Source organism: Rhinichthys klamathensis, unplaced genomic scaffold (genome assembly GCF_029890125.1).
Source record: "Rhinichthys klamathensis goyatoka isolate OS25496 unplaced genomic scaffold, OSU_Roscu_1.1 h1tg000139l_1, whole genome shotgun sequence".
NCBI classification, from domain to species: domain Eukaryota; kingdom Metazoa; phylum Chordata; class Actinopteri; order Cypriniformes; family Leuciscidae; genus Rhinichthys; species Rhinichthys klamathensis.
Genome location: NW_026606674.1, coordinates 1,215,042 through 1,240,578, shown reverse-complemented (window position 1 = coordinate 1,240,578; position 25,537 = coordinate 1,215,042). Strand labels below are relative to the sequence as shown.

Sequence of the window (25,537 nt, the reverse complement as noted above, 5' to 3'; positions counted from 1 at the left end):
CAGACTGTACCACACAAATAGTTATCAATTGCGTACTTCACAATTCACTTACAATTGAAGCACGACCACGCAACCTAACCTAGATTATTTGTCCACACTGAAAGTGAAAATCACATGACACTGCATGATCACAGCCGATCAAAACATTGTTTGACAAATTTTGGACCAATGGCATTTTACAGTGGGTGGGGCTTCATAATTAGAACCCCAAACATCCTGTTGCTTGTTGCTTCTTGCATTAGCAGCCAGTTTTGTTGGTAACTCGTTTAGAGTTAGTGTAACATTTAGTCAGACCACAAGAATGCAGAGGAACTGCAAAAACGCAACTTAAAATATTCTTAATTAGTAAACTAAAAATGAAAGGAAGATGATCAAACACAAATGTCCCCTGAGAGTGAAAATGAAAGTTTAATAACTGTAGGGCAGGCAGTCAATCCTGCTCTCTTTCTCTCTGACTCTTTTGTTATTCGGGGGGAATTCCACAAGTGCACTTGCTCATCGCCACCACAGAACGGATCCAGTAACAGGAGAGCGGTCACTGTTGCAGGTGCCTCTTCCACTCGGGGCATAGGAATCCGGTGGCAGACCTCACACAAGAGCAGACGGAGTCAACAGTGGCGCCACACTGCGACGAGATCACAGGCTTGGTCGCTCGACTCATGCTACGGTCATTTCCCTCAACTCACAGGAATGCGAGTGATGTCCACTCCTCTACTCTTTCTTCGCTGACCCTTCACCCAGTCCAGCATCCTATCCTCCTTCACAAATGAGTGAGTCACTTGATCCTTCACTTTCACTCACCCTAATTTGTCAATCTCTACCCACAACCCTCTAGCAACTCTCTCTGTAGGAATCTGCTAAAATTGTCCACTTCCACCTTGTCCTCCTGCTGCTTAGCAAACCCTCATCCTTTGACACTCTGTTATCCCAGACCCTCCAACATCACAACAAGACCTCCCACAGGAATACACCATCAGTCTGTCATTATCAATCCTATCTGGACATAAAAGGACATTTCCTCCATATGCCCTGTTTACACTGAAAATAGCTCTTGAAAATAGGATTACAAATAAGGTTATTTTGCATTTAAAAAATGTCATTTTATTTCGAGAAGGAATCAGTTGCTGCTACAAAGCAATGTAATGCAAGGGAAAGTGTTTGTATTTAAATTGCATTGCCAAAATTTCACCAAATCTCATTGGAATCCAATTATTTCGGGTGTCTTTGTCGTGACAGATGGCTATCGGTGTGAACGCCTCATCAGAGTTCCGTTCCCCTGAAATCAATTGTGATTGGTGGAGAGGGTAATGTGTTATAGTTTGAATACTTATCTTGGCATCAGCAACCACAAGCACACAAGAAGTTTTGAGAACAGTGCAGCTCTCCTTTTTACACACTTCAGCTATCAATGCTGCTAATCAAAAGTAAAGGTGTGGTATGGGATAGGGCCAGAATGCCATTATGACCATGTTCACAACGTGTACCATCACGCACACACTCGCCTACACATCCACAAACACACACATTCCTGACGTTCCCCAGGCCAGGTATACAAAGGAGCCATTACACACACACACACATGTAATAGGTGGCATTTATCATCCCTGTTGGCAGAGGAACTGTTCGGATCACCCATGCAGGCAAACTACATTAGTGACCCCTAATTACCCATGACACATCGCTCAAGTTTACTAAGACTAGTATCACTACAGTGCAGTGTCCTTGAAACTGGCCAAACATGCTTTCCTTATCTAACTAACCTTGACCAGACATATACAATTTTGATACAAACACATGAATCTCCAAAAAAAATCCTTCTTCACAGTGAAAGAACTCTCTCATTTGAAAGTCAATAATTATATATTTTCCTGTGTGAAAGATCAAGAACATCTATTATCTAGCACATTATGTAACTTTATCAGATAACAGACCTTCTAGCTCTTCATTTGTTGAATAATTGAGGCCCCGAGATGTTTAATCATCTGTAACCATAGAGATAAAGACATTCAGTTATACATAATTTAAGATGACACAAGTATGAGATACATTTCTGATTCACAATTCCTAATATTTAGGCAACAATGGAGCAGTCAAACACCTGTCCTTTCAGATATTCGCATTTTTAAATAGTAGCCTATGTCCTCATGGAAAACTTGTTGAAGGTGGTTGCTAGGGTGTTCTGAGTGGTTGATAGGAGATTGATTACTTGCCCAAGTCTAAAGTGTCCAATAATATTCTGGTCCATCCTTAAAGATAAATCTATGGGATTTTTTTCGCTTGTTTTAATTGTGTTATGCTGAAATTGTTAGTTACTGTTCACATCTGTAGCACACACAGATTAATACTTGGGGTTTTCAAACCTTTAAGCCTAAGTGAGAAAAATAGCAATAGCTATGCTTGTCTTAGCAAGCACCACTGCAATTACGTTTTGTGAAACAACATACAAACATAAATGTAACCCCCTATTTCAGGGTTACAAGAAAGCCGTCGCTGTCTAAGGTGTGTAATTTTAACCCTCCACTGATGTTTATAAGCGTCCATGCTGTATAATCAGAGAGGATATTAAAATGTCAGTCATACTTTCATTACAAACAGAACACCTTACAGTTCCTCTAGCATCAATACAAGTGAAATGAAAAACAGACATATTTGTGCACTTGACATAATCTGAAGTGCTGTCCTCCTATGAGATCAAGTCTTTCTATAACGAGCCCCATAAAAGTGATGAGTCAGTCTCCCATCACCACGGTGATCTGTCACCATTTAAAAGCGTTGACATAATGGCCATCCCACAGCGGACAGCTCTCCCTCCACATCATCACCTTTCAGTATTGCTTGCTCAAAGTCACCACTGGGCCGCTCAGTCAAGACATTGCTTTGTGATGACGCTCGTACTAGACTAGAGGATATAACTAAATATGGATCGACTGAAGTGAACAGTATTCGTCTGTGTAAATGTGAGACTCCAAGAGACTCATAATAACAGCACAATATTGAGTTAAATGCATTAGGTGAAATTTATGAGATTTGACCGATCAGCTCTCAAGACCGGATCGATCCATTTTCTAACATGGTAACACTTTACAATAAGATCTGTTGTGTAACATCCATAAGAATACAATTACCCTGCCTCATTGTTTGATGTATTTAGCTAATATATTATGTCTAATGCCTTATTTAGTTTATTTCATAAAAGCCTTAAATGGGCAATTATGTAACTGTTACATGGGTATTGTATTTATAATTCTAATACAATTAATATAACATTCATTTGATGTCTTAGTATTCACCCAGTAGTACTGTGAGTGTTAGGCTGGAGAGCGATGCAGAGTTATACGTGTGTGAAAGTGCAGAAACGGCTAATTCAAGGTCAAAGAGTTAAGGATGAGACCGCTCTACATATCACACTACAGACGACTTATTTATGCTCAAAGTAAAGAAGAAAACATGTATTAGAGCACCTTTATAAGTAGTATGCAGGAAGCATGTTGCTGTGGATGAAAAGTGATGCCGACAAGAGGAGAGGAGATCGCCGAATGAGAAGGAGAACAAATAAAACAGGCCTTTTTAAAGGGGGCTTTCCCAGTCTGGATGACCTCATTTGGGGAGGTCACTAATTTATCTTTAAAGGCACACTATGCAGGAATCAACCCCTAGAGTCGCTGTGGAATACTTGCACTGTCGTAAATACCCCCCACACTGGTACCTGTTCAGTAGCATAGAAGCGTCGGGCATGCAACAGGCACAGATAGACTCCGAAGATATTGACCAGGTAATGTTTCACGATTTCATACAAATATTAGGCTACTGCATACTGCATAGTCTACTGAACTACTGATGATGGTAAAATGATAATAATAACTATATGTCAAGTGTTAGACTACTTTATAATAATAAAGTAGTCTACCTGCGTTTGATGGCTTATAACGTTTTTACATGATTTCTGCTAAATCACAAGCAAATAGCCTATAGTCTAGGACTACTGTATAATTTCATTTGTGTTTTTTGATTGTAATGTAAACATTACAAAATGCCAGCTGACATCAATAAAGTTAAATGTACGTCGCATTATTTCATAACATTCGCCGTTATGATGTCATTAGACATGATTATTGCAATTTATCATAATAGTTTGCAAATTGTGCTCGTTTACACTATTTACAACCTCTAGGCTTATTTGTGTCCTGATAATTATGTGAGATATTGACAACTGTTCTCATGATAATCAACAATGGATGAATGAACAGCATCGTAAACAATGACATACTACGAGCAAGCGCAACAACATAAAATATAGAACGCAAACAAGGTTACAAATAAGATATTTACTTACTAGTCCATCAACAAGATGCTGTTGCATCCAGTGCTGCTTTTTAGCTCGCGCCAACGACTAAAATGCCCGACCGAGTGGGACTCTTGTCCGGTTCCTCACGCGGTCAGATTCTCTTTTCCTTTTCCTAGTCTCTTCCGACCGCGTTTTCTTTACTTTTTCCATCTTCGACTCGAGTATCACATCTGAAATGCGCGCAAGTGTCTTCGTGCTTCATGTTGTTGTTGATGTGTGTGACGTCGTTGCCGTAAAGCATTTCGTGATTCTCGCGAGATTTGTCGGGGGCGCTCCTCTCAAACTTGCATTGCTGGTTTTTCCAGCGGCGTCCCCCCCAGGCTTTACTACCAGGATGATTCGCCCTAATATGAGTTTGTTTACCACCGAAATGACTTTGAAGCTGTTATATTAAGGTAAAATTCTTGCATAGTGTGCCTTTAAATACCTGTGACGAGACAGTGACATCAGATGCTGCTTCGTGACCACCCGAAGAGCTTCTCCGGCACCAGAACTATCGCTGATATTGCCTTGATTGAGAAACTTTTCGATATTTGAACTTTACTTAATACTTGTGTAGAGTATTTGTAGAAAACTTGTACTGCTAGAGATACTAATTGTAATAAATTGACTTTAAGTCGTTGAGCCAGAACAGACTGCGGAGAAGTCTTCTATTGTAAGTATTTTAAAGTGCTTATAATTTAGATCAGATTCGACTTACTTACCTAACCTGAAAATAATAAAAACTAAGGTAAAGGTGTTTAAATATGCACCATAAAACAGGTCTATTAGTTAACATTAAAGTATTAACTAACATGAACTAACAGCGAGAATTTTTTTTTTTTCAAAATGTAAAAATCTTTCTGTATGTTTGTTAATAAAGATGCAATTGTTCATTGTTTATGTTAGTTCACAGTCCATTAATTAACATTCGTTTTATTATTGTATGAATAAATGTATTATTGATGAAACTAAAACTAATAAATGATTAACTAAGACATAAATGTGGGAGAACAATTGTTCATTGTTCATACTCAGGTTAACAAACCAAACCTTATTGTAAAAGTTTACCTCAAACACTTTATATAAAATAGCACTAGTTTGAAAGCTGTTAATACAGCTGAAGCCATATATGTTCCTACATGCCACTGTAGGCGGTAGATGACTTTCACGGTATGATTGGTTTCTTGAAAAGTGTGATACTGTTCAAACCTATTCAGTGAGCTGAACACAGAACATTCTCTTGGACTGTGGAAGCTCTGAAAGCTCAGAGGAATTCAAGAGAAGTACCATGCAACATGAATTCTGAAGAGCTTATATTCCTGATAAGCCAATAAAAGCCAGCAAGGCCAAACCACATTAAGCGAATAAAGACATGCACTTTGATTTTGATGATGGACAGCCCAAGAGCAGTTAACTGAACGGTCCAGCCTGGGCCCAATGATCGCAAAACAAAATTTTTGGCGTACCGAGCAATTACCACACCAGCCACGGGAAAACGCCCATCCTGTTTCTGTGTGTGAGCACGTATGCTGACAAGATGCCAGTTAGCACCAAACCAACCTATTCTCACCAGCCTAGTGTGTCTGCCAAAAGTAGCCTCTCCCCAGGGTGTGCTGTGTCCGCTGTGCCACTAATGACGCCTGGTCTTTGCCTGGTCTTTGCTGTTCTCTTAATAGGCTCATTAAAAGGCCTGTCACTGCTGAGCGGTCCCTCAGCTCTGGCTAATGACACTGCGGCAGTGGATCTCACACATGATGCACACCTTCATGCTTTCATCATAATAGAGTGCGTTCTCATTCTCATTGCCTTTTAAGCTCAGAAAGTGTCTGAACTTTCAGTTCTGGACATTGCAAACGCTAACAGGATTAAGATGTCGGGTTTAGAGCGGCCCGTGGGTCCTGAATCAATGATAGTAACTCATAACTGCACAGGGTTAAGTGACTCTTTTTAGGAAACGAGGTTGACTGAGTGTTGACACTACCATCTTGTGGTCAGTAAAAAAACTGCCTGACAGATACAAAATTTGGGCTTGGTTTCACAGACGGTGCTTAGATTAAGCCTGGATCAGGCCTAAGTTAAATTAGGACATTTAATTAGCTTTTATAAACGTGCCTTAGAAAAAAAACATTACTGATGTGTACCTTGAGACAAAACAATGGCACTGACATATTTAAAGATATATCAGTGCAAGTTGCTTTCAGTTACGACAGCTTTTAGTCTGGGACTGGGACAATACTAGGTTTAACTGACTATGATGATTGACACTGTAGATTAAGGAAAAATTGTGCCGGTCAGCCTAGGAAACGGTACAGGCTTAAAATGCATTACAGTCCACGGCCTGGTAATGGCTGTCATAAAGCAAAAACAGAATGGATCAGTCACAAAATAATAAGGGTGAAACAGGAAATTGATTCAGCTTTTGTTTAAACAGAGAAATAGTTTTGTCCACTTTTTTCAGGGGATCACTGTGACATTTTCTGGACACACGTGATTCTTGTTTATCATTGCGGTGCCTCTTGGCAAACAGAGAGCTGAACATTGTGTTCTTGAGTGTCTTTTTACAACAACCATCAGCCGGCCAAAGAATGTTCTTTTTTGGCGTCACCTTCGCCCCTGGCTCAATAGGACTTCAGGTTTCTCTGCTGCTCCTCACTTTCTTGTCTATTATCCTTGTGGCTTTCCCTATTTCTATTATTTTCTGCTTCTTTCCCTTATAAACACATCAACATCAAAACTAGCTTTTTACATGTTCTTGCAGGGACAGTTCCCCCAAAACGTTGAAAATTCAGAGGTTTAAAATGACATGAAGTAAAGTCATGTCATAAATGATGACAGAATTTACATTTTTTGGGTGAACTGTCCCTTTAAGAAAAGTGTTGTAGTTTTTCAAAAACTTTGTGTAAAGTTGTTCTAGGTGATTTCTGAAGTGTTGCTAAGGTGTTATGAGTGGTTGTTAGGGCAACTGCCTAGGCAAAAGGCCACCCCCTCTATGTTTTAGTTCCCTTTCTATATACATAGACATATATTGTTGTGATACTTTGAAAAGTAACTGCACATAACAAACTCTGCATACTGTCTGATGTTTGACTTGTGGTATCACTCATGCCTTTAACACAACTTATGTGCGCTATCTTTATATCCATATTCACAAGCCATATTCACTCTCCACTTAAGTTTGTCTTCACCTTGTTTGCAGACATATTTCTGAACCATTTCTGTGCACCTCCTCTTTGCAAATGCTTTGCAGGAGTGTTCATTTAACTTTCAAAACTCAATTCAAAACCTTCATTCGAGTGTTAAAAACATCACTCTCTGCCTATATGTGTCACAAACTTTGATCTGGCTTTGTGCACGGGACACTTTCAGATGTCATGAGTAGAGATTCAAAAGAGTTTCTTTCACACAACTGTGAGGCCTCGGTCCCCCGGAAACCCCAGACAGCACATTGCTTTCCTAAGAAAGCGGCAAAATCCCCGCAGGAGGTCTGGCATTCGGCCAGGGACGCACCATCCAACCAACACACAAAATATGTTTGATGGACACGTCATTCAGCCAATCACGTCGCTCAGTCATACTAGCCGACATACTGTGACAGATTCATTTCAGTAGTGTTGTCACAGCCCTTCCTCTGCCGCTCTGACTGCGTGTTATCCTAACCACACACACACACACACGTTGTGGTGAACTTATTTACTCCACTACAAACTTTCATAGTTTGAGAGACTATTCAATCATGCTACAAAAGGTTCTTTATGGTTTATAAAATGTTCTTCACACTAAGAAAAAAAAAATATTTTAAGAAATGTTCACTGAAAGTTCTTTAGGGAAACCAAAATGGTTCTTCTATGACACTGCTGTGAAAACCCCCTTTTAAAACCTTTATTTTTAAGATTGCAGGAGAAACTACTGAGATATTAAAGAGCTCTCATAAATATGAAATATTACATCCAAGCTGTTGTAGTTGTCATTTTGTAGAAAAAGGTGAACATGACAACTTTGACATATGACATAACTAGGAATACAAAGGCCATGTTGTCTTTGACAAAATGTCCCTTGACTTCTGAGTTTGTGAGAGTACAGTTAAAGCCAATTTTACATAATACGAAAATATTAGCAAAACTGTCACAAGCCTCTTTTTATTTTTATTTTGTACCAAAATCACTAGAATCAATTCTATTTTAAGTACAACAATTCAGGTATGTCAAAGGATAAATTCCCTAAAAGAAGTGTCAGCCCATGCGAGTGCGAATGTTCCAGAAATATAAACACACCAGTGCAAGCCAATAGTGAGGGGAAACAGACCAAAACAATGTGTGAGGACGATGTGTACTCACCTCCGGCTCTCTCTCTCCTCTCTGTCTGCCTGTCTCTTTCTTTCTCCCTCTATCCATCCAGCCACGTTGACGATCAGGTGCTAGAAAGAGAGAGAGAAAAAAACAGAACAGACAAGTGTTCACTGCCATTTCCCTTCTTCAAATGAGCTCTCTCATCACTCTCTCTCTCTCTCGTCTTTTCATTCTCTGTTTCAGTTGCACTGCATCTATTCCTCCCAATAATGAAACTGACACACACACACACACACATTGTCACAGGTACAGCTGCAACCTCTCGTGTGGTCTCCAAAGTTCAGTGTCTTGTCTGTGTAGTGCTCCTTTGAATAACTATTTTTATGACCATGTTGCCCAATGATTCATGCTGGTTGCACAACCAGGCAAAGCGCACAGCAGTACACATCTGGATATATACACACATACACAAACAACGGTGAGCCTGATAGTGACTCCCACACAGAGAAAAGTAGAGATGGAGCGGGTAGTAAACAACTCAGGCTGAAGTTTACCTGCCGAACTTACAGCGGGAGCAATCGACTTGGTCTAGTCTGTATGTGTGCGTGCCCGTGAGAGAATCGGATGTGATGCATGAAAGTTTTTAGGGAGTAATTTGATTCTCATTCATATTGGCCAATTTGAGTTGAGCTGATGCAATTCAATGTCATGTTTAAACACAACAACAACAACAACCACAACCGCAGAGAGAAAACAAGTTTTGAGAAGGTTAGGACACTGAATTGTGCTCTGAAAGGTTTTAGGAAGTTTTGATGCCCAGATTCAGCATTATTTATTTATATCTTGACAACACAACTGTTTCCGGTTGGAATAACAATTTACTTTTCTCCAAAGTGTTAAAGGAATAAACCGGGTTTAATATGTTAAGCTCTATTGACAGCATCACACCGAAAATTCAAAAGAACAATTTATTTGATATCTTTCATATTTGTATATTTGCCATCATTTACCACTTTTGATCTATTTAACGGATACTAATTTCTTTCTAAAAAGAATCTTGCCATACAGTATATATATTATAATAAGATAAATATATGATGTTATTCATTTTACTTTTTCTCATCTTTATCTCTTCATATCTCTCTCCCACTTTCTTTATCTCTTTGCAACACTACTCTGTTCAAATAAACACAGATTTTGTACATCCCACTGGGCATAAGTAAACACACCATGTACGAAAACTACACCCACAACTTTATCAGCAACACACTTCTAAACATGAGAGACCACTTCTCACATTACAGTACATTTGAGATATGACTGGCTTTGTAAAAACCCTGAACACTCAACTCTCACAGCCCACACTACAAACTTCACACACATTAATTAACCATAAATAAGCTCTGGGTTCTATATGAATAAGGGGGACATTTATATTCACAGTCATAATCTGTTAGGTTAATCAAGATCTGTTTTTGTCTATGTGTGTGTCAACTTATTCGGTCTTCCTAACGTCTATGAAAAATATGTGAGCCTATAAACCACCCTACCTAGGGTTAGTGTGCTGTGGGTGGTTTCTAGGGTGTTGCTATATGGTATTGCTAATGTGTTTTTGTGGCATTGCTTTGCGGTTGCTAGGACATAGCAAGGTGGTTTCTTTAGGGTGGTTGCGTATGTCCTTGAACTAAAAAATCCCACCCACAAGATATGATATTGTGGTCTCAAGATATGACTTGTGTCCCTCTTTCAAAGTAAGTCTATGGGATTTTTTATATTTCGCATATTTTTTCAGTTTTTATATTTATATTTCGGAAATAAACATAGATCTGATTGCTTTTAAATGTAATCGCAAACATTCCTCAAACCACATGATTTGAGGTATCATTCATGACTGTAGGATTTATTGTAAACCTTAAATATGAACCTTAGTAACCGTTAATACATCTTGTTAAACTCTTTCAAATGGCAAAAACTGGTCAGCAGTCACATACCGCGAAGTAAAGGACAAACGGGTTTTTTTTATGTAACCAGAAAAACGTCACATAAAGCCACATTGATGCGACAGTTGATGTCTTGGTTTGAATCTGATGACTGGACCAGTTTCTGATTGAGTCTCTCCACAAAGTGCAGTTAACGGCAGAATGCATTTTGTCAGCTAACTTGAAATGAGAGCAGGGTTTGTCTCTAAAATCATCTGCACTTTACCTTTTATGGTGCATTATTTCTGACTTTGGCAACACACACACACATACACACCAATGCTGATCATTGGATCTTTACTTGTTCACTTCATCTCCATGACGACCCATTCCCTCAGTGTTTATCAGAGATATATTATGGAGAGAAAAAAACAGAAAAATTGAGGAAGAACAAAAAGCAGTGAATATTTTGATCATGCAAGCACAGATCAAACTCCGGAAACGGTTACGGTTTCTAAAATAGAACGGTTACGGCTTCTAAAATAGAAACAGCCCCTAAACTGTAAACTGTAGCACGGTCCAGAAGTGTGTCTGCTATCATCCACGACAAAAAAATTAATGTGCTCTGCTGTACAGTGTTTAGAGGCTGAGTTAATGATTTATAATCGAATCTAGCTTTAGGAAATCCCCCAGCCAGTTAATTAAACCATCAAGCCGTTTTTATTCCAAGAAGGACAGTGACTCTTAGTTCAATAGAATAACATAAAGATAATAAAGAGAGAATGAAAGAAAGTAACAGAAGGTTAGATAATAACTGTACTGTATATGGAAAATGAGTGTTGACCGGCTGTGAGTCACATTACACGGTCACTTCCCTCCCGCTGTCACGACTCATTTTCATACGCAGCTAATGTACAGCAGCGTATGGAGGATTCTGGAGAAACAGAGACGCATCGCTGCATCTTCAGAAGCCAGAGGCCATTGTGATGAAAAACAGCTGAGCAAATTGTTATCCATTGTGAAACCAGCTAACAGACGTGCCAATGGTGATATTTGCGTATTATACGTGAAACGAGACCCGTTTGATCTCTGTGGGAAAGTCAGATCGCATTATAACCAGATACATATTGTACACACAAGCAGAGCAGGCGATCAAACACTCTTCTGAAATGTTCCTGGCTCTCTCTCTCTAGAAGTGTTGAGAAGTCATTTCGGTGGTTCGATTAGTTTAGAAGGTTTGTTTTAGAACATCAATTTCTTCTGACAGTATATTTCAAAAAGTAGATTCGCTGATTCATATGAATCAAGTAATTTTCACAAAATCCCCTGCGAATCCTTCGTAGCAAAATAAATATTTTGATTAGATTTATAAAGGTTTTTATAAAGGTATTAGTTGTATTTAGTGCTGTTATTTAAGAATTATTTACATACTATTACAGTTTTTATTCATACTTTTAATTAATATTTTAATTAATATTTTAACATTTTTTTATTTTCAAATTGTATGTTTTTATTAATATTTTAACATTTTTTTTTTCATTTTCAAATTTTATTTTATTTTCAGTAATTTTGTTATTTATATGTCATTTAACTGAGATCCTCAAAAAAGTGCCTCCTTAAGTAGTTTCAATGTCGTAAGCTACTTTTTGTTAGTAACTTGAACTGTACTTAAAGGGATAGTTCACTTTGAAATGAATTTTTGATATGTTTTAGCTTACCTTAAGGGCATACAAGATGTAGGTGTCTTTGTTTCTGCAGTAGTTTCAATTTTGATATTTTTAGGTCAAACCGTTCTTGTCTGTTAGTCATATAATGCAGGTCTATGGTCACCAACTCAAAGAGCATGCACAGAGAAGTCCAAATTAAACATGATTTAATGACTCGTAAATGTAAGTACACATTGATGGCCTAAGACACGAAACGAGCGGTTTGTGTGAGAAAACGGACAGTATTTATATCGTTTTTACCTCTTGTAACGCACAGACCGAAGCGCCCGCGCCCTCAGATCACTTGGACGTTGCTGTGGTTACAAGAGGTAAAAACGATATAAATACTGTTCGTTTTCTCACACAAACCGCTCGTTTCGTGTCTTAGGCCATCAATGTGTACTTACATTTACGAGTCATTAAATCATGTTTAATTTGGACTTCTCTGTGCATGCTCTTTGAGGTGGTGACCATAGACCTGCATTATATGACAGACAGACAAGAGCGGTTTGTGCTAAAAATATCATAATTGAAACTACTGCGGAAACAAAGACACCTACATCTTGGATGCCCTTGCTAAAACATATCAAAAATTAATTTCAAAGTGAACTATCCCTTTAACTAGCTCCACTGTAGTTTAACTACTTTATATATTGATTAGTCTATCACAAAGAAATCATACAGTTTACACTCTTGGAAAAAAAAGTTCAATGGAGTTCTATATAGAAGGGCTCTTGACTCAATTTTAGTTCTACAAATGGAGAAATGTCTTAAATCATCACATAATACGGTAACACTTTATTTTACGACCCGCAAACAACTGTGTAAGTAAACCGAAATTACGGTGTACGTTTCTGTAATTATAGTGTACTTCCGTGTAGGTATAAGGGAACAATATGTTAAGTTTTGGGTAATAAAGGGGTAACAAGCAGATATACAAGCAAATTATTTATAATGTAATTATGTTTAAACTAACAGGTACCTATTTTGTTAATATATTCCAGGCAAAAATTGTACGTCTGTTGTATATAAAAGTTATCATCACATTTCTGGCAAAATATGTACAGTGTGATTTCAAGATTATTTCTGTTCTGTTTACAGTTTGTGTTGATGTAATTTCAACATTGTGATTGTTTATTGTTAAACTTGTTTTAATAAATGGTTTTGGTTTAATTGTGCTACTGTACTTTTACAATTTAGAAATTTGTTGATAATGCTAATGGTGAAGCTAGGTTTGTCTGTTTCAGCATACTGGTTTAATGTTGTACTTACCCTGTAACTACACAGAACAAGGAGGTAACAAGCGCCACTTTAATTTACAGCCCGCAGGACTTACCCTGTAAAAAACATAGTTGAAACGGGTAACAAACACTACTTACTATGTAACAATACGAAACAACACTATTCGCACAGTAATTACAGAGAAAGGTAGGGCCTACTCTTATTAAGAAAAAAAAAAATAAGAAAAAAAAAACGTTTTAATTACACAGTATATTTGCCCTGACATTTAAGTGTCATTGCAATACAATGTGATAAGGTAAGTACTAAGTACTACATGGTACGGTCTAAATTAAAATCATAGCAGAAACTATTTTTTTGACTTAACATTAAGTAATCTAGTAAGAAAAGCCAATAAATTCAATTTTTATCATACTGTGCTTACATACATTACAGCCATATATATATATATACGTATATATATATATATATATATATATATATATATATATGTTTAATTTTCAACCCACAGATGTCACAATTACCCTGTAACATTGCACAAGAACATATTTTGCCATAAATGTGATGATAACTTTTATATACAACAGACGTACAATTTTTGCCTGTTAGTTTTAAAATAATTACATTATAAATAATTTGCTTGTATATCTGCTTGTTACCCCTTTATTACCCAAAACTTAACATATTTTCCCCTTATACCTACACGGAAGTACACTATAATTACAGAAACATACACAGTAATTTCGGTTTACTTACGAAGTTATTTGCAGGTTGTATATCTGCTTGTTACCCCTTTATTACCCAAAACTTAACATATTGTTCCCTCATACCTACACGGAAGTACACTATAATTACAGAAACGTACACCGTAATTTCGGTTTACTTACGCAGTTGTTTGCGGGTCGTAAAATAAAGTGTTACCCATAATACTTTCATGTTTAATGGCTTATTTCAACTTTTTTCTAGGGATAAAGTATGTTTACAAGCTGCTCAATTCATAACCTTTCAATAAAATTAAAAGTGAATTAAAACAAAATTAGTTAAAACTAAATTCATTAAATGATCCCATGATAGAACCCCTAAAAGTTTATATGAAGCACCTGACGGAACCCTTTTTTTGAGTTTAGGACTCAAAGCTGGTCAGGTTCCTGGATTCCGAAATTAATTTGTTCCTAACACACAATACATTATGACATAATGCACCAAAAGTTTCAAAGTAGCTTATCTAACACAGTACAACTTTATATCTTTTACTTTTAGATCAGTCCTTGTCCACCGCTTTCTTCCACTTCTCCCTTTCCATTACTAACCATATTTACAATTGCTTAGTGGTTACAAGAATACACAATAAAGGATGTTTTATTAAAAATGACTCATGCATGCCTTCCCAGACACTGACCTCCATGGGGTTGCTATGGAGATGCTACACTGTGGAGATGGCCTCGTTCAGACTAACTCAAATGACCCCCAGCACTCCTGATCAGCCAATCAGAGGTGACTTGCTTGCTACATCACTCAATTTCAGCCAATCACAAAGAACTCCAGTTCTTGAGGCAAAGAAAACATCCACTGACTCAACTGATTAAAGTGCAGCCACACAAATACAATTATTTTGGCAAATCATAAAACAGCATTCAAATTCGATTTGAAGCTTGCCTGAGGATACACTGTCAGACTGATGAAATATAGAACAGGGCTGAGCAACTTGTAGTCACCATGACTAAGGACTTTCATAATGACTTTTTATTAACCTCTGTGTTCAAAGTGACCTAGAGGAATGGACGAGTGTTTTCAAGGAAGTAGGAAATGTGTGAGTGTATCTGACAGCAATGGTATCAGAATGATTATCAGAGCGTGTATATTTCAAGAATTCAAGCGAGTCATTGTGATAAGGAAAGAATTGTATAAACCAGAACAGTGCCAGGGCAGAGGTTGGGAATGAATTATTGCAACAACATGAAACAATATTTAGTTCCCTACACACCCACGTGGTTGTCTATTGATGATGAACACAATTACATACACTTTCTTGAATGAAAATTGTTCAGATAAATAAATAAAACAATAAAATGTGAGAAAACTGATGCTGGATGATGCTGATGACTAACAGGTGTATGCTCATAATACAATCAGCTGATGCTGGTGCTCACGGTGCTAGCAACGCCAAGGTCATTAGTTCAATTTGCAGAAAAAAATACGTACTAATAAAATATTGTACCTTAAATGCTCTCTGAATCTTTTGGGGTAAAACTGACTCATAAATGGATAATTGTACATAAATTTGGTTCAAAATAAATTAAGTCAGGGTCAGTAGCTGTTTCCATCTAAAGTTGCGAATTTAACTTCTGCGCAAAATTGGAATATCGCATAAAACATTTACGAATAAGGCATCGTTTTCATCCTTCCTGATAAACTGCCGATAGAAAAATGGTAGTTTCTGCAGTAGGAGAAGCCACTAGCTATGTTCGTAATCGTATAATATATTACTCATCAGAGCGCAGACGAAACACAATAAACGCGGTCATGTTATCTTGTTTGGGAACACAGTCGTATAAGACAGTTCTGGGAGGCAATTATAGCAAACCACTTTGACGACAGACTTAAAATGCTCAGGCATTTCAGGTGCTGTGCTATGAGATTGGTCCGCTCGTTGGTTGGTCCAGTTATGCCGTCCCGTCCAATCACAAAGTCACATGTCTTTTTTGATGCACATCGTGGAATCTATTCAGTAAATGTGTTTCCATCGTAATTTATGCGCATGTTTTCTTACGGGATACATTTTTTTACTCAGTTCTCAGTTGAGCGCATTCGTTTTTTGTGAGCATTTTTTAAATGTATGCACATTTTGGCGTTTCCGTCCAGCGTTTTTTTATTCGATATCCGAAAATGTGCATAAAAATAGATGGTTGGAAATATAGCTAGTGGTGCTTATGCAGTGCAGTGTACATGTTCTGACATGTTGAGCCATGGCACTTAAGTGGGTGACAAGTTTAAATCTGACTTCTCCAATCATCAACTGTTCTAAAATTTAAAAAAAAAGAATACATTTAAGTAATTTAATTAATTTAAAATAAATGATTAATAAAACTAATTATAAGTTTATATAGTTATAAAAAAATGTATTACTTTAGACAGAGCACTAATATAATGCCACACATTAAAAAATATACATAATTTAATAATCAAATATATTGCGTGCACACATATATATTGAAATTAATTTGATTTATATATATATTAATCGAAATAATTGCACATTGCAATTATCATAATTAATGCTGTCAAATTGATTAATCACGATTAATCACATCTAACATAAAAGTTTGTGTTTATATATGTGTGTGTGTGTGTGTGTGTGTGTGTATATATATATACACTCACCTAAAGGATTATTAGGAACACCTGTTCAATTTCTCATTAATGCAATTATCTAATCAACCAATCACATGGCAGTTGCTTCAATGCATTTAGGGGTGTGGTCCTGGTCAAGACAATCTCCTGAACTCCAAACTGAATGTCAGAATGGGAAAGAAAGGTGATTTAAGCAATTTTGAGCGTGGCATGGTTGTTGGTGCCAGATGGGCCGGTCTGGGTATTTCACAATCTGCTCAGTTACTGGGATCTTCACGCACAATCATTTTTAGGGTTTACAAAGAATGGTGTGAAAAGGCAAAAACATCCAGTATGCGGCAGTCCTGTGGGCGAAAATGCCTTGTTGATGCTAGAGGTCAGAGAGGAATGGGCCGACTAATTCAAGCTGATAGAAGAGCAACTTTGACTGAAATAACCACTCGTTACAACCGAGGTATGCAGCAAAGCATTTGTGAAGCCACAACACGCACAACCTTGAGGCGGATGGGCTACAACAGCAGAAGACCCCACCGGGTACCACTCATCTCCACTACAAATAGGAAAAAGAGGCTCCAATTTGCAAGAGCTCACCAAAATTGGACAGTTGAAGACTGGAAAAATGTTGCCTGGTCTGATGAGTCTCGATTTCTGTTGAGCCATTCAGATGGTAGAGTCAGAATTTGGCGTAAACAGAATGAGAACATGGATCCATCATGCCTTGTTACCACTGTGCAGGCTGGTGGTGGTGGTGTAATGGTGTGGGGGATGTTTTCTTGGCACACTTTAGGCCCCTTAGTGCCAATTGGGCATCGTTTAAATGCCACGGCCTACCTGAGCATTGTTTCTGACCATGTCCATCCCTTTATGGTCACCATGTACCCATCCTCTGATGGCTACTTCCAGCAGGATAATGCACCATGTCACAAAGCTTGAATCATTTCAAATTGGTTTCTTGAACATGACAATGAGTTCACTGTACTAAAATGGCCCCCACTGTCACCAGATCTCAACCCAATAGAGCATCTTTGGGATGTGGTGGAACGGGAGCTTCGTGCCCTGGATGTGCATCCCACAAATCTCCATCAACTGCCAGATGCTATCCTATCAATATGGGCCAACATTTCTAAAGAATGGTTTCAGCACCTTGCTGAATCAATGCCACGTAGAATTAAGGCAGTTCTGAAGGCGAAAGGGGGTCAAACACAGTATTAGTATGGTCCTAATAATCCTTTAGGTGAGTGTATATACAGTATATATATATATTATATATATATATGTATACACACACACACACACACACACAGACACATACATATATGTATGTATGTATATATATATATATATATATATATATATTCACGTATATTTGTGTGTACAGTGCAGTTGGGAACAAGACATGTACTTTCTAAAAGACCCCAAACTGTTGGAGACATTGACTGAGTACATGTGCACACACTTACACTTGATCGATGAGAGCATATACGGTCCTCCACACATGTGGGAGTGTGTGTAGTGTGGGACTACATGCAATGAAAATGACTAATAGGCCATTCAGTGTGAGGTTGCCAATGGCCATTGGAGCGGGGAGGGGGCGTGGGCCTGAGAAACAGGGCACAAATTCATGTGTTGTGCTTTATGCCATGTGTCAGATTTGTGTGCTGTGTGCCAAGGTGTCCGTGTACTTGCGAGCGTGACTGCCTTGTATATTACAGCGTCTGCACAAATTGTCATCTTTTCAGCAAATGAGTGATTGTGAGTGTTTATAGTGAGTGTTGTGTTGGTGTGCATGAAATTCACGCGACGGCAATGTGCATGTGTGTATTCATTTGCATAAATCTATGAATACACCAATAAAAGCATAATGAAGAAGGCTGTGGGTTTGGCTCAAGCGCATCTCAAAAAAATGATTGTATCTTGAACAAGGCTTGTTTGTGTTCGTTTGTGAGTACATATGGATTTAAAAGTGTGTGTTTGTCAAGAGCTAATTTTAGTAAATGATATAACAATGTGAGGTCACATGGTCAGACCACAATCCCAGCAGCCAATAAACAGCTGACAGAGATAAACAACATTCTACACATTCTCCATAGATAGTGACACACACACCTCCCCTTTAACAGCCATTGCTATTATCATCCATCAGTGCACTGCGACCCTCTAGTGGAAGCAAAGAACACTACATAGTATGTTGAGGTGATATTACGCACACATTTCAGGAGCATTCCAGCATGATCTGATTTACATTTTTACTCACTTTAACTGCTTTAACTGGAGTGATTGGAGTTTTTGAACTGCACTGCCTTCAGAAAAACAACCTCCATAGTGGGTGATGCTAAAGCTATGAGACAGATGGTTACATAACGTACATATACACCCGCATGTCCAGCAGAACAGAGACAGAAAAGCCTATAGGCTGAGACGTTTGCTCATCAGCTGGAAACTGTCACATGATCTCTCTACTAACCAATCAGTACATGTTATCAAAACCAAGCTATCCCAGTTCAACTGTTTCTTTATCCATCACTTCCTTGGTGTGTTTGCCTGAGGCAGCAGCTGCAAAGAGAGCGAAAGAGCCACCGGACCGTGTCAACACCAGAACACACTTAAAAATAACTTCCTGCATTTAAACAGTGAACACATGCACATAAACCACAACATGAGGTATTAACTGTAATAGATGAGAAGAGCAGAATAACAGAAACACATTGCAACAAGGAGTTGCTAACATGTTCTTATCTTCTTAGCAAGTTATGTCGGTGCTATGGTGTTGTTGGGGGCGGTTACCATTGTGTTGCTAATATATTCTGACTGTTTGATCAAATGTTATGTTGTTGCTAAGGTGTTGCTAATATGTTCTGGGCTGCAATTCCCAAAAGCATAGTTGGCCTATAGATTGTAAAGACCATTTGTGCCTTTTCAGAAACAGTCCTGATTGGTTGTTTGCCATTTATGTTATTGCTAAGGTGTTGTGGGGGGTTGCTATAGTGTTGCTAATGCGTTCGGATTGATTGTTTGCAAATTGCGATGCCATTGCCAAGGTGTTATGGATGGTTGGTATAGAATTGTTCTGTAAAGCGGCCCATAGTAACAGCTGCTAATGAGGCATCTATGTTAATGGACTGAGCTTCCCAAAAGCATATTTAGTAGATCATAATGACAATTGGTGCCAATGGTTTCTATGGTTTACCATGCTTTTTGGAAAAACACCCCTGATTGGTTGTTAGCAAGTTGCTATGTCATTGCTAGGGTGTTATGGGTGGTTGCTATGGTGTTGCTTATTGGTTCAAGTCAAAAGAGCTCTATGATATTTCTGTTGGACCGTAGATATTGCTCTGGTGCAACTTGTTTTCACCTATTTTATCATCCACTACACACAATTAGTCAAATTATTTCACAAAAATTGTAGCACACTATAACAATAATTCAATGAGAATAGGGAAGTCCACAACACAGCTATAACAATGACGAAACAGAGGGACAATATCATTGGAATCACTTTCAGATAGTTTTCTTTTTCCAGCTGATGAATAATAAAAACATTGTCAGCCAATCAGAATTAATATTACTTAATATTACAGTTATACTATATAGTAATATATGTAAGCAATAGTAATAGTGATGTTTGCCAAGCACTGCTAATAATTAAATAGAAAAAAGATGCAAAAGAGAAATAGATACCGTTATCAGGAAAAGTTAGACCACATTATAGTGGCTTCTCTGTGTAGCCATATTTGTGAGCGTCTGCATGTGGGCGTCTGTCCTCTTTTGCTTGGTTGGCATGTGGGTGCTTGTGTGTACGCTCTCACTGTTTGTGGAGAGAAATGTTTGCATTTGTTATGTGTTAGCGTGGGAGTATGTTTGACACACTGTGCATGTATGTATTTGCATATATGCATAAGCATGTGTGTGTATGTACAGTGACGTGGCACTGGCATTGTGAGCACTTCCTGGCATGTGTGCCAAGTATCTGCCTACATGTCTGGTGAGGTGTCAAAGGCCTTCTACCCACGCTAAAGAAAGATCTGGAAGCCTAGCAGCTTGACGAGAGACTACGGCCTCTTTGTTGGCCCTGATTCAACTTCCTTTATGCTGGTGAGAACTGATCCCTGACCAGAATTATTTCTGCTTATCCTTATCTGAGCATGTAAAGTCTGATCTAGGGTCAGTGGTCACAATTATGTGTTTTAGAATGCATGGAAAAGTAGCCACTAGGTGGAGGCAGCTGTAATGGAGTAATAGAATCTGTTCTGATACTGCTTGGTCATGATGAACTACCCTTTGGCCGATGGTGCCCTGAGATTTCTTTTTACTGATTTTTCACCACCATATGGTGGATACTAGACGATCTGGACTGTGGTTACAATTTCAGGCTGACATGGTAAAAAAAAAAAACAGAATTCAAAACCTTGTACAGCAGATAACAATCAGAGATGCAGCATTAGGTTTGTTTGACAAAAGCAAGCCAAAGCAATGCTAATAGAAAAAGAGAAATAAATGTATATTGAGATATCTCTTTGAGAGCAGAGTAACTGTTTATTGTGTGCTATACTTTTTGACCTCCCAAGATTACAATCTGTCATTTTCCTGTAAGATTAGCTCAGGCTATCAATACATGCTTCTGGCTATTAGAAAAGGAGCTGCATTTGGCTGACCTCAGTTCTTCTTTCTGTTTTTCTTCAGCAATTCATAAGGGAAAATCAGTAATCTGGCAGCCATGCTAAGTCAATTTTTATCACATAATTTTATATCCCATTTTATATGCCATTCAAGTGCACAAGAGAAGAAAGATAGAGGAATAGAATTGAAAACAAGGACCCAGATGTCAGCATTTAGATGGATTGGATGATTGTGCATAAAGGTGAATCTCATGAAACGTTAAGAAGTTATATTGTACAGTCTTTATAAATCATTTTTACAATAATAGGAATCTCCATTGAGAAATAATAAACAAATGCAAAAGTAGTACAAAGGAATATGGGAGCAAAATGAGCTTAATTATCATGAGCATGTCACCAAAGACAAAAATATTCATTATGCAAAATATAATTTAACTTTTATAACTTTATATACTTTTTCCATTGATTTTGGGGTGAAATGTGACCTGAAACATTCACACATACAACTTTTAGCACTTCCTTTCAACCACTCCTTTTAAAAACAAGCCCTCAACAGAACTGCCTTTAGGGTAATACTTCCATCATCCTCATGTGTAATATTTAATTATGCAAGCACTTAGCCTAACACAATATAAAAAAATCACACTTTACCAAATGTTGCATAAGCATTCGCCAACAGATGTACAGACAAAGTGGAGTTGTTTTAATTTGTTTTATCCAGATTTGGAATCAAATACACATAATCTATGCAAACAACATAATGTGATATTGTATATACATTTAATTTAATCGATGTATCAAACAATTAGCCCTATAAATGAAAAACCATGTCCAGAAATTAGACTGAATATACAGGCCTATTGTTTTCCTACAAAAATGAATCTATCCAATCACATTTGCTATATCTTAAAATAAACTCTCACAACCACAAAATAAATTGAGTGATAAAAATAAATAAATAAAAAACTAGCTGAGCTGCTCATTTGTACATTTCCTTTCCCAACAGGGTCAAGCAGAGTTCAGCAAACCTGCTCAGAAATGCAACTATCTACATCTTCTGTTGTTAGCTTATGGCATGAGTCAGCAGTTTATGCTATTTATCCTGACTGAAAGCATTTTCACTGGCTATGGAAAGAAGTCCCGATGATTTGTTAGAAATGCAAGTGCTAAAGGCAATGAGAAGGAAACACTCTAGCTTGGCTCTTCGAGGGGAAAAAATACTAGCTATGTACAATAGACTTTATTGGAATTGTTTGTATGGTTTTAGTCCTTTGGCTTGTTTACTTTGCATCGGGGCATGCAGATGACAAAAAGAGAAGGGATGGTTTTTAAATATGGAATGAGGGTAGTTTTCCTCTGGCTGGAATGACCCAGTGGAATTGACCTGATTTTCACTAAAGGCCCCAAAAGGCCTTGGTTCCAACTAGACAAACACCCTGCCTGAGTCCTTTTATTAGTTGGAAAACAAGTCGATACTGTACCGCCAAGGAAGTTTCTACAACAATAATCTCCACTCACCACCAGAAAAAAAGGAAAGTCTATAAAGGGACTGTCTGTAACTGAACAATTATTTTCAGAATTTACCGGAATCATTTCGGTTCTGTCCAAAAGAAACAGTCCAGCGAAAATTACTCATTATTATGCATTACAATTCTCAATAAAAATGTTGGCTAAATGGTTAAAGGAAGTCATTTGACTTGGAATCACTTGCTCACATTGTTTCTTTCATTGACGAAATGGCTAAATTAAGAAAAGAAGCTGTCCTTGGAGGACTGTGATGCAAATATGCTAGTTTGGCCTTCTTGCCTGTAGCGTTTTACATTTCCTGTGAAAGTTTACTGCGTTACGTTGACCGAACCGCTTCCTCTGCTAAGGGATCTGCATAAGGAACGCGTTGTGCTCTCCGGTGCGGTGGAATCAAAGCGTTTTTGCCGACCGCTGCCAAGTCGAGCTTGTGTCATTACTCTGTGAAAATGTATCCTCTTTATGCTGGTCACTTTGAAAGCCAAGCCACAGTAACTCTGCAACTCTCTCACACACAAACACACTCAGACCTCACTCTTGATAGATGAGGTTTAGAGTAGGGTGGAACACAGTGCCCGTAGAGAGTTGCTCTTTGTCAATGGCATCCCGAGTGAGATATGAGTTCACATTAGGCAGCGGAGGGCTCGGGCAGGGGTCGTGCCAGCTTTCCTTGCCTGGGCGCATTCCTCTCCCATTCAACACTTTGGGAACCGGGAACTCGGGACACAAATATCGGCCATCGCCGCACTCTCCCTGCCAACCTGAGAAGCCCTGGGAAGAGAGGAAGGATCTCTCACAAAGCCAAGGTTTGAATAAAGGCTTTTAAACCATAAGTCCCAGAGTTTTTCTTGAACACAAAGGGGTATTTAGTGCTTTGAATTTCATAAATGGCTGTGGGTTACAAGAACGGCTTAGCATGCTTGAAACCAGCAAGGAATGATGAAAGAGAATGATTTGTTGGCTACTGGGTGATCAAGTTTGAGAGCTACAAGCTAGAAATGAACTTCAAAGTCAAAATGAATTGGCCTTCAAAACACGTTTTATTTTCACTGTGTAATGTATTTTCCAAGTAAAACAGTTTTTTTTTTTTTTTTTTTTTTTTTTATTCATTGGAAATTATTTGATCGTGAAAAGTGGATTCTGAAAGACTACCCTTCTCCTGACGCACCTCCAGCACCCACTTTCAAAGAGGCTGAAGATCAAATTCTCAGTGTATCCTAATGTCGGGGGTGTACAATCCTACTTTTTGAGGGCCACTATTCGACTCCAATTCTAATTGAAAATATCTGACCCAGCTAATAAAGAGGTGCTTTCCATTTGACCAAAAGTGCCCTGCCAAGTAGACTGGATAGGGTACTCTGCCATCTTAAGTAAGATTCCAATCTGAAGGGAATGATCAGATTTCTGACCCTTGTCACGGCCTTGCCTGGCTCCTCCTCCTGGCTGTGTGCTGTGTCTGTCTCCTACAGGTGAGCTGGGCGCAGGTGTTTGGAGTTGTGCTAATTAGTTCCTGGTCTGGGCCTTTAAAGACGCTTCATATGAGACCGGGAGCAGAACCAGCCTCCGTTTGCATCTCTCCCGCACCGTTTAGGATTTTTGTTTTGCTTATTCATTTCATTACACTGCACTGATTGCTTACATGTTTATTTTTGTCAAAGCCAACTTCATTACTGGCTGTACAAAGTTTATTCTGTTAAAATTCTATTAATTTAATAAATCTAGTATATTCCTATTCCGTGTGTGGCCTTTCCCTATACTCTGTTGCTTGCTTTGAGCCAGGCTCGTAACACCCTCTATTTACAGTCCACACAACTACCACTTTACGCGTCAAGCACCAAACCTCATTGATTCTTGCTGAAGCTCAAATGTCTGCGTAACACAAGAGAATGAACCTCATTAGTTCACGCATGTCAAACATGCTTGAGTTTACGTATATCATGTGCGTTGATGAATGTTATGTGAATAAAAGCCTAAATTAAATCTGTTCATCATATAAAGTGATGGTGTCACTTCAGAATTTTTTTACAATCTCTTTATGAACTTTTTGAAGCGACAAAGCAGTATGGGACAGAAATCTCTCAGATTTCATTAAAATATCTTCATTTGTGTTTCGAAGATGAAAGAAAGTCTTACGGGTTTGGAACGATGACATTACAGTGTGTTCTGAATGAACGCATTTTGTCAAGTGAAGTGCACTTCAACAGATATCCCGTGCTCAGGGAATAGGGAGCAGTGAACACTGTGTAGGGACTCTCAATCAGAATGCAGCTAAGGTTCTCTATTGTCCCATATTTTTCACTTCTCTTGCTTCCTCTTCAACTCTACTACCATATATCCTCTCTGAAGTCTTGTTAGTCTCCTTTTCTTCACTCATTCTGTCCCTTTTTTTTTGCTCAGGGTAATGGCGGCGAGCTGCTTCTGTACTGCTGCTCCTGCGTCATCGCTCACTTCCCCTCCCGTCCACCGTCGGATGTAAACACACGCAGTCACATGGGAGCAGTACATCATGACCACACACACCCCACAGCGGAATCGCAGGTTTCACAGCTGAGCATGAATCACACACACT

General features: G+C 38.4%; 1 long non-coding RNA gene across 1 annotated transcript; it reads left to right on the top strand.

Moving 5' to 3' along the window:
• Positions 1-321: 321 nt before the first annotated feature.
• On the top strand, positions 322-25,537 carry LOC130089920 (uncharacterized). The gene is made up of 2 exons (XR_008807610.1): positions 322-770; positions 25,366-25,537. It is a non-coding gene; the product is annotated as an uncharacterized LOC130089920 (long non-coding RNA).